General features: G+C 35.6%; 1 long non-coding RNA gene across 1 annotated transcript; it reads right to left on the bottom strand.

Moving 5' to 3' along the window:
• On the bottom strand, positions 4,488 to 7,720 carry LOC109843237. Its single transcript, XR_002247589.1, has 2 exons — positions 7,495 to 7,720; positions 4,488 to 4,785 (listed from the first exon to the last, which is right to left on the bottom strand). It is a non-coding gene; the product is annotated as an uncharacterized LOC109843237 (long non-coding RNA).

Below are 8,404 nucleotides of genomic sequence, written 5' to 3'. Positions count from 1 at the left end.
AAACTGAAAACTAAAACCTGCATTCTATTTGTGCTCAGGTCGGTCGACCGAAGTGAAGGAGTCAGTCGAGTCGGTTGATCGATCCCTATTAATTTGTATGTGCATATTTGTGCACGTATTTTAGTTGACCGAAGAGTTATTTTCGATCGACTGATCTGTGTTGCGCTATATTTGTTGTTTGATTGATACATGAGTTAATCATGAATACGAAGTTCAAATTCGCACATCGAGATACGTGTTTAGACACTAAAGTATACATTTTGGGGTTGCATTCGCACGAGCGATAGAGGTGAGTAACATATTTTCCCGAGATTTGTCATAAAAGATAGTGACACATATATTGCATTTCATGATAGTTGGATGCTTGAGCGCGTTAGTTGGTATATTGCAATAAGACCGTAGTAGACTACACCCAGGGTGGTTAGTTGGTATGTTGCAATAAGACCGCAGCAGACTACACTCTGTTATGCATCATTACTGAGTGGGATAGTTGGCACTCCGCAACGAGACCCCGGGGGACTACACTCAGGGTGTGTTAGTTGGTATACTGCAACGAGACCACGGTAGACTTCACCCCATGTGTATTATTATATTTCTAGATAGAGAACTACACAGATTTTATTTATGATTCCATGTTAGTTACCCAAGAGTAGGGTATATACTGAGGTTGTCATACATAGCCTATTCTATGCGAGATGGATGTATCGGATGATATTCTTTATGACTGCGCCAACTACCCGAGGGTAGTATGAGTATTTGATGTGATTTGTATTGTTGAGGTCTGTACTTGTGCTTCTTTTATTTACTGCTTCATTCCTAGGACTCTGGAGTTGGGATTTAGCGATTCACAATTTGAGATATGGTATATACATGAGGGTTTCCTTGTTTGGATTATTTCGCTCGACATACTAATTCTCGTGTTGTGGATTTCTAAATCTCAATCTCCTTTTAGTTCAGGATAGATGATTTATATTTATTTGTACTAACTTATTTTCATATATGCTCCTAACCCTCCTCCCACTGGGGGCGGTGGAGATGATCTCGCTAGCGCTTTGACACTCGCTGTTTCTCCTCTTTTCAGGTAACGAGTTAGGCGCACGGAGAATCACAGATTGATGGAGTTTCGGCTTAGTCACCATCTTTATTTACATTAGTAGTTATTTATGCTCCATAGTAGTTTATTATTTATTTTTAAACATTTAGATTTGTATTATATTTTTGGAAATGCACAGTGCCTTAGTAGCATTTCCATTGACTCTATGTATTGGGACATTTTACATTTGTTTCAGTATTAGTTGTATTTTATTTATTTCAGTTGGGAACATAATTATTGACTATTTCCAGATATCTCTTCTTTATATATCATGTTCATTACATTATTACATTCATTTGTCTGTTTTATACCTACACATGTTGTTTGATTCCACTAGAGAGATATTACTGTGATGATGAAACGTGTTATTGCACAGTACAGATGTATGACAGGTTTGACATTCTTGGATTAACCTTAGACTGCAGCTTTATGTGAAACCAGGAGCGTCATAATCTTGTCATCTTCTAAGCTCCTTAGTTGTTACAATCTCGTCTTTAGACAAGTATAGAGTGTGAAGGCTCTTCGATAGGAGCCCGGATTTATTTATAGTGCAAAAGAACAGTATATTCGCCACATACAAACCAATTTACAAATGCTAGTCCTTTTTGTGTAATACTTATGAAATTTCTTGATAAATTGATGGTCTGGAGGCTATAAAATGTCGAAATTGAAGGGATGGCTTTGGGTCCCATTACTGATATTTGAGCAACATATGAAAGGGAACTTAGAGATTGGATCACATTATTAACTGCATAATCTCCTTAGCGGTCTGGTAGCCTACATAAAAAGGAGTGATTCTCTTCTAAAGACCCCTAATCTTAAATTCCCCACTTTTTTGTTCCTCAATCTCCCCATTATCACTAGAAAAATTCCTTAAGGACCCAAAATATGGGATCAATAGGGGGACAAGTATGGTGTCCCCCTCCTATTGAATAACGAGTTGGCCATCATTAATGATGGCCAACTCATTATCCAATAGGAGGGGGACACCACACTTGTCCCCTCTATTGGTCCCATATTTTTGGTCACTGTAGCAAAGCTCTTATCACTATCGTGTATCAAGCAAACTCAGTTTCATCAATGCTATTAACCTAAGCATTGATTCTATCCAACGGAGAAGCGCCCAAATTAAAAGCAACCCATTGGCTTTTACACTCCTCAACTTTATTTTTCCCCTTCTCGGGTGCTTGAGACGGCACGATAATTTTTACTGGTGATCACCACCTCTTCCTCTCCTGCCATTGTTTGGCTCTTGGATTTGTCTTTCTTGGGAGAGGGCAAGAGTAAAGGATGAGGGTGAAAATGAAGGTTATTTTAGGGATTTAGATAAAATACAGTATACCATTAGTATATTTTTTAAATGAAAAAAAGAGTTGAAATGCATTTTTCTTTCACTTTAGGGGTTGTTTGGTTTGCTTAAAAGATTTTCGAAAACTCATTTCCTCCATCTGACAACAGTGCCACCTCGACAAAACTCATTCTAGGCTTTTCTTTTCTCCGCTTTGATTCGCTTCTTCTCCTCGTCCCTCCAGCCGCGAAAACCCCCTCCACCTTAGCTCTTCGCCTTCCCCCATTTCCTTCAAAAACAAGATAAAATTGGTGTAAAATAGCCCAAAATTTGTACTATTGTCAAATTTGCGGCTTATTTGGGCAAAACTTATTGATGGTTAGAGTTACCACCGTTTTCCCTCTTTTTTCACTCTTCGCGCCTCGGTTCCTCTCTGATGCCTATGAGAGTTCTGAAGTGTTGATTTTGTGCTTGATTTTTTATTTATCAAGCCTCGGTTCCTCAAATTCGTATTTTTTTCTAGATCTTACTAAAAAGGCAGCACCTTTATTGGGAAAATTTTGTATTTTTGCTGGATCTTCCTAAAACCGCAATCTAAGGTATGATTTCTATAATTTTTAGAAATATTGTGATGAAATTTAGATGTTGCATTTTTTAGAATTATTCTGAAATTTTCATGTTCTTATTATATTGTGTTTTTTTAGAGTTGTGCACTTATTTTTGAGTAAATTTTAAGGAATTATTTCAAGTTTAATCATTTTTGGAAAAGGATTGATATGTTGGCTAGTTATAGAGAATGGTTTAATTATTTTTAGTGCAACTGAAGTTGGCTTAAAAAATCTTAACGACCTACATATCTTGGATTTTAAACGAATTTTACTATGACCGATCAACTCGTGATGGTTTAACTTGCAAATCAACCTTCTAATTATATCTCTCTGAATCGTATTATTTGTGTACATACAATATCTTTAATTTGCCTGCATGGTTCTACTTTGCTACTATTTTAATCTTCCATGGACAAGATTCTCAACGGTCTTGTTTTCCTACAATGATTGATATGTTGGCTAGTTATGAAATTCTGGATTTTAAAATGGACTGGTACGTTTACTTGGTGGTTGGATGTGAAATCTGACAATATTTATTTGGACCAGTAATTTTTCTGCTGCTTTTGCTCATAGTTTTGAAACCTAACTGGTTTTGTTTTTTGTAGTTGACTCAACTACTCAGTCTCAATTATCTACATATTTGGTATTTTCAAGTTTGATGCGATTTTCCATGTCATATAGATATTTATGACTAATCAGGTTGTTTATAGGTTTTTACAAGTTTCATAAGAATTTTTCATTAATTCAAGTACCTATTTCATAAAATTATGAATAATCATGTTATTACAAAATTCGTGTGATTTTTCATGTCAAACAGGTTTTGTGTGATTTTTTTCATGTCAAACATGTAATTTTCATGTCAAATCAGGTATGTAGTTCATAACAGTTACGATAATCATGTTATTGCATGTTTCATATGATTTTTTATGTCAATAAGATATTTATGATGAATTTGGTTATTTACTGGTTTTTCATGTTACATTTGCACTTTTATTTTGGTAAGATTCACAAGTGAAAAATGAGGTATCCTAGACGAAAAATTCCGTCTAGGAAAATCAGAATTCCGTCTAGGATGAATATCCTAGATGGAATTCCATCTAGGATTCGCGTCGAGGAAGTCTCCGTCTAGGATGTAGCATTCTAAACGGAAATTACGTCTAGAATATATCCTAGACGGATTATTCTAGACGGAATTCAAAACCTTCTAGAATAATCCTAGACGGAAACATTCTAGACGGAATCTCCGTCTATGATACTCATCCTAGACAGAAAAAATTTCCATCTACGATAGGTATCCTAGATGGAAATTCCGTCTAGAATGTTTTTTTTTTAATATGCATCCTAGACGGTATTTTGAGCATTCTAGACGGAATTTCCGTCTAGAATGCTACGCTACAGTTTTTTTTTTTTTTTTGCAGAATCCACTTTGAATGCATGTACATAATATTGAACAACAACAAATTATATGGATATCCAACACAATCTAATTATATTCCAATATCAAATCCAATTATATGCAAATAGTACATAAATTGTTTACAAACTTTTACATAAATTATTTACAATGGATGTTAGTGCATCGGCAAATAAGGTCTACCAGAGGCATGCCACCCGTTGAAACCGCAGTCATGAACCATAGAAGATAACACTACAATAGCTTGTTGGATACGTCACATGAAAACACTAGTTTCTTTTCTGATTCTCACAAAATATTAGGCTAAATTACTCACACAAGTAAAAAATAAGGCATCCTTGAGGCTAGCAATTTCGTCTTCTGACAAGCTCTCAACAATAACCTAGAAAACATTGTCGTTAGTATGAAGGATTGAAACACTTACAAAAAATGAGAAAGACAGTCCAAAATATCAAACAACTATTTGTGTCTCCTCTTCAAAAAAATTCGAGCTTGGTTTTTTTTTTGCATGTGTATAATTTAGATAGCATGTCTTAAGTCTTAACTTAAAATAACCAGGTTCCAGACAATCAATTTCTGCTATACCAGTAGCCAATCTTAACTTGTGTTATACATATGCCCTAGAAGCCAAGAGGGGGCAAAAAACTTCTAGTAAACAAGATTAAAAGTGATAAGATGCATCTGTTGCTTTAGTCCTGATAAGATGCTAATAAGGTGAAGAAAAGAAAATGCATGTTTGACTTATAAAAGAGAGCAAAAAATCACTTTTTTTTGTTTGCTTAATTAAATGACTTCTTGCATATAGTGTCACATGCTAACATGATATGCTTGCCAATAGACAAATTAGTTTATATAAAACCATCGAGCTACATCTTAAAATGGATTGTCTTCCTATAGTTCTCACTTCGTGGGAAATACTTAAAAAAAATAAAAACTTGTATATACACTTGTGGAGACAAAAGATAATCTGGACATCAATATAGATTATAGCCCAAATTTCATGACAGTGATAATTTGGAGTTCTACTAATATGAATGAATATTATTAACTTTACTAATCTTGAGAATAATGATTGTGAAGACAATGGGATATGTAAAGAGATAGAAGATGAAAACAAATATCAATGTATCTAAAGAAGACCTTACAAAATCAAAACTAAACAAACAATAAAAATATGCATTTGATATTATAAGCCAAAATATATTCTCAAACACTCTTGCATTTTTCTTTATAGATGGTCCGGTTGGAACTAGAAAAACTTATTTATATATTACAATTGGAGACAGAACAGAAAAACTTGCAATAGATGACATGATAAGACGTCCTTCCCCTCTGATTGTACCTTAAGTAGATGATATAACTTCTTTACATAAACTACTTGAATATGTAATCGCAAATGTACAAAATCTTGCTTACTCTCCTGAATTAATAACTAATTGAGCAATGATAACAGTTAAACATGAAAATACTGATGAAATAAATAATTTACATTTTACCAGGTTTTCCGGACAACTTATCACATATCATAGCTTGGTCAAAAACATTGATTCATCAGAAGGTTTATGCAATAAAATTCGTTTAATCTATTGTTGATTTGGAGGAAAAAAGTTATTAACGCAGAGATAGCAACTAGACATCATCGTGGAAAAATAATGTTCCTTTCAAGAATACATCTTCAACCATCAGAGTGACAAATATGCAATTTCATTTAAAAGAACACAGTTTCATGTTCAATTTTTCTTTCTATGACATTTAACATTGCATATGGACAAACATTGGATTGTGTAGGAATTTACCTTCCTTAAACCGTCTTCTCTCATGGACAATTATATATTTCCTTATCATGTTCTAGAGCTATTAACTCTATTAAGATACTCAAAAAGCCAAACCTTAATGACTCAAAGGAATGTGAGTCTTGCCTTAATTAAAAGAAAAAGAGCTCTCTCTCTCTCTCTCTCTCTCTCTCTCTCTCTCTCTCTCTCTCTCTCTCTCTACGTGCATACATACAAACATGCATGTCATTTTCCAGGGAAATGCAAGTGTAGGAAAGGCCGCATTTTATCTACAATTTGATGCGCCACGTCCATTTCATGGGTCCCTAGAAACACTATCATGTGGAACACCAAAGGAACAGTAGACTAATATACATCATTATATTAACTCCAAATGGATCTCTATGTAATACTATATTTTTCGAAATAAAAGTGAAAGTAGAGAATATATGAAATATCATGTACACAGCAGACTAATGTTAGTGGACCTTAGAAAAATAAATTTTCCCTACGCTGAAAATAATTTACTTATATGCAGCAGAATTATTTTTTAAATTCAGAAGAAATAAATTTTCATTGTTTATTTTTGTCAATATACCCCATAATGAAAAGTGGTGCTTGTGTGGTGCTTGTGTCAATTCAGATGCACCTCACCCATTGCAATATACCGATTTGCAAAGTGGTCATATACCTAGCATCGTTACCAAATCAAAATATAGAAATCTCCAAAGTTACATGATAGTGTGGCAGAACACGATAAATTTGACATGGAGTTCCTTCCACATTAACGATTGTTCGACTCTACAAATATGATCTATATTAATGCATATACAAAAAAAAAGGAATCCTCTTTTATCAAGTAAATTGTGATACTTCTCATTAACAACCTCTAATAAAGGCTAAAAAAAAAGGAATCCTCTTTTATCAAGTAAATTGTGATACTTCTCATTAACAACCTCTAATAAAGGCTAGAGAACAGGACATCCAAATAGCTCTAAATATCTATACAAAAAGGAGGAGTCTTGCTCTGCAAAAGCTTATTTTGTCAAATAATGCTTTGGAGAACTTAATCTCTCTTGAAATTGTGTTAATTACACGAAATTGTTATCCAAGGTTTGATTGTATTTAAAAATAAATAAATGACAATGTAACTGTAAGTCATCAATTTCATCGTTCACTTCCTGCAGGCTCATGATTCCATAAGGAATCAGCAGTTAACTATTTAAAAAGAAACTACTTTAACCATAAATTACTAGGGCATAAATTCTACACTAGACAAAACTTACACTAACAATTCAAAATTAAGAGATTTGAACTACCTCCAAGAATCGAGCTTCTTGTTCAAACCTCTTGAGCTCCGCTAAGATCCGGTGCTTCCCTCTCGTATCGGCGAGGATGGGCGGCGATGCCGGAGGAGAGGGAGGGCTCGGGCACGAGGTGAGGGGCGAGACGATGACGGGACGACGATGTCGAAGGAGGATAACGACGAAACGTCGAGGAGGACGACGGGACAACGAGGAGCTGAGGGGCTGAGGGGGAGGCGACGACGGGACCAGAGGAGGACGTCGAGGAGCTGAGGGGGAGGCGACGATAAAACGTTGAGGGGGAGGCGACGATAAAACGTTGAGGGGGAGGCGACGATAAAACGTTGAGGAGGACGACGGGAGGGCGCGGGATCGAGGGGGACGGGACGAAGATGTTGAGGAGGACGACGGGAGGGCGCAGGATCGAGGGGGACGACGGGACGGCGACTCTGACCTTTGAACAGAGGAGAAGAATAGGAGGGCGCGAAGAAATTGGGAATTTAGGGTTTGAGGCGGGAGAATTTAGGGATGAGGCGGGAGAATGGGGGGTTGAGGCGGCAATTATAGGCGGCAGAAGTTAGGGGTTGTGGCTTATTTTTTTTATAATAAAAACTGATCTGAGTATCTTAGACGAAAATTTCCGTCCGGGATACAACCCAGACGGAAATTTCCGTCTAGGATGCTTAATTAATTTTAAAAAATTAACTTAAATAAATAAATCCGTCTACAATACTATTCTAGACGAAAATTTCTGTCTAGAATAGTATATCCTAGACGGAATATCCTAGATGAAAAATTTCTGTCTAGGATATTACATCCTAGACGAAAATTTTTCCGTCTAGGAAATTAAAATTTTTACTAGTGATTAGCTCCCATAACGATCACAAATAAATTTGTCTTTAGTGAGTGCTAAACTTACCATGAT

Source organism: Asparagus officinalis, chromosome 1 (assembly GCF_001876935.1).
Source record: "Asparagus officinalis chromosome 1, Aspof.V1, whole genome shotgun sequence".
Taxonomy (NCBI): domain Eukaryota; kingdom Viridiplantae; phylum Streptophyta; class Magnoliopsida; order Asparagales; family Asparagaceae; genus Asparagus; species Asparagus officinalis.
The sequence above is the reverse complement of the archived record's forward strand: the minus strand, read 5'-3'. Positions and strand labels throughout refer to the sequence as shown.